The sequence below is a fragment of the Haemaphysalis longicornis genome, unplaced genomic scaffold (genome assembly GCF_048455015.1).
Source record: "Haemaphysalis longicornis isolate Haplotype H1 unplaced genomic scaffold, Haemaphysalis longicornis Haplotype H1 scaffold_2, whole genome shotgun sequence".
NCBI classification, from domain to species: domain Eukaryota; kingdom Metazoa; phylum Arthropoda; class Arachnida; order Ixodida; family Ixodidae; genus Haemaphysalis; species Haemaphysalis longicornis.
Genome location: NW_027526295.1, coordinates 50119514 through 50121963, shown reverse-complemented (window position 1 = coordinate 50121963; position 2450 = coordinate 50119514). Strand labels below are relative to the sequence as shown.

Below are 2450 nucleotides of genomic sequence, written 5' to 3'. Positions count from 1 at the left end.
CGAAGGCAACTTTAACCGCAATGCATGAGATTCCGCACGCTTCTTTGTTTTGCGCACCATATCACAGACCATATCAACCACGAGGATAACGAAGCCTAGCCAGTCACATTACTAGCCCCATCTGCAGCCGTAGCCAAGTCGCAAAACCGAAACCCAACCGCTCAAATCCGCACTGGCGGCAAAGTCAAAGTGCCAGGCAACGTTTTTAGAACAATTCAGTTTCACAGCTTCCCTACAGTGGCTGGAATAGGGAAGTGTGATTAGCGCCTGGCGGCTCCTATGGCTACCGCCGTCACCGCCTTGCGATGCAACCGCGAGGTGGCGCCTGCGGTCGTTTACACGTCAAGCTGAACGCACGAAACGTGGCCGCCAGCGTTGTTTTCGATCTCTTCGTTCTGAATTTTTTGTCCCGCTTGATTACAGTTATGTTTGATGAGGTGCTCACTATTGTTCTGGGATGAGCCGCCGTCAAAGCCACTGTTTTGTGCCCGGCTGCACTACGGGGTATAAATCGTGCAAGAAGAAGTTGTCACTCTTCGGGGTGCCGAAAGATGAAGAAACATACCGCAAGTGGCAGCGGAACATTCCTCGAGCCGACAAGCCACTTGAACGAAATGCTGCTGTGTGCGAACTGCACTTCGATCCGCAGTTTGTGTCGCGTCACTTTGAGCACAACATTCAAGGTGAGATTGTGCGCGTGGATAGGAGCAGGCCGTTTCTTAAGCCGGAAGCGATTCCAACCATCTTTCCGAACGTGCCCAAGTATTTGTCCAAGCCAGTGCCCAAGAAGAGACAACCGAAGGAAAGGTTAGACCCACGTCTTGAGCCTCCACAAAAAAGGTCACGAATGGTTGAGTCGTCGTCACCCGACCAGTCGTCACCCGACGGATTCAGCGAAGCACCCGCGCGTGCCGCCAGCTCAGTAGACTAAAGGAATATCATCCTTCCTTCAGATCAGTGGGGCAAGCACGTCTTCTCTGAAGAGCCGCTTTGTGTCGCTTATAGTGTCTGTCTGCCAGGGCCTGACATGGGTCTCCTCCATGCCCAAAAGCTTGTGTTGTTTCGTGGCGGGGACAACGGGGTGGAACATCAGGTGTTTGTGCGCGGTGTCGAACTTTCACTTGAAGAGCACTGTGAGCCAGCGTCAGTTTTACTGGCTGTTGACAGCATGAAGGTTTGTTCTGGCGCAGGGCTACCGGCAGAGTTCCCTCTTGCACGCAATGCCAAAATGACAAAGTGGAATGAAAGCCTTTACCACACGAAGTGTAAGGGGGCTTTAAGTGGCTTTGAGAAGTGCTGCATCTCCTGCAAGTATCTCAGAAGGCTTCTGCTAAATCAGAGATGTCGTGCCAGGCAGCCAAAGCGCAAAGAGAAGCTTGCGAGGAAGCTGAGGGCGAAGTGTCAAGCAGTGCGCCGTTTAAGAGCCAAAGTCAAAAGCTTGGACCAGGCTATCGCCCAAATGAAGCAGGAAAATGAAGAAATTGAAGAAAGCGCTTTGAGGAAGAAGATCGACAAGCTCCCGCCAAAACAGAAGGCAGCGGTGCTGCAATACTTTGAAGCTGCAAACCGCAAGTCACCGAAAGGGATGCGGTACAACCCAGAGTGGCTTCTGGAGTGCATTATTATGCGCATGAAAAGCCCCCGCCTTTATGAGCATGTGCGGAGGGAAAAGATACTCGTGCTTCCTAGCCGCACTTGTCTCAGGAAGTACATGAGGCAGTACGAGAGCAGTTTCGGTTTCAACGGTACTGTCCTTTCTGGGATAGCAAAAAAGACGCAGAAGATGACCGAGTTCGGACGTCATGGTGGCATCATCCTAGATGAGATGAAGCTGGATGAGAACTTCGCTGTCGCAGCTGGCACAGGTAAAATTAACGGCTTTGTTGATCTTGGACCATTCACGACCGAGGCTGACAAATCTCAGACATGTGACCATGGCCTAGTGATTATGTTTCAACCACTTTCGGGATCATGGCACCAAATTCTCGGTGTGTTTGCCTCCAAAGGCAATGTTAAAGCACCATTGCTTTCTAAGATAGTCATGAAAGCTGTGCTGCTAGCAGAGAATGCTGGCCTTAAGGTTGATTATGTCACCTGTGATGGGGCAAGCTGGAATCGTGCAATGTGGAAGAAGTTTGGCATTTCAGCAACAGCAAAAGCCATCAAGCCATCGGTGCCTCATCCGTGTGGAGATGACAGGCGTCTTTTTTTTCTATCAGACTTCCCACACCTTGTGAAATGTGTTCGCAACGGTTTCGTTAGCCACGGTTACAAGACACCAGAGGGGCATGTAGACGTCAAGCCTATCAAAGTAGCTCATGAAAATGACAAGTGTGCTACCACGTTGAAGGTAATGCCCAAAATAACTACAGTGCATGTTCAGCCTAATGACTTCGAAAAAATGAAAGTAAACTTTGCCTTCCACCTTTTCAGTGCAGAGGTTTTACGTG

At 50.3% G+C, this 2450-nt stretch overlaps 1 pseudogene; it reads left to right on the top strand.

Moving 5' to 3' along the window:
* Positions 1–241: 241 nt before the first annotated feature.
* LOC144167953 (uncharacterized) lies at positions 242–1932 on the top strand (annotated as a pseudogene).
* Positions 1933–2450: the final 518 nt, after the last annotated feature.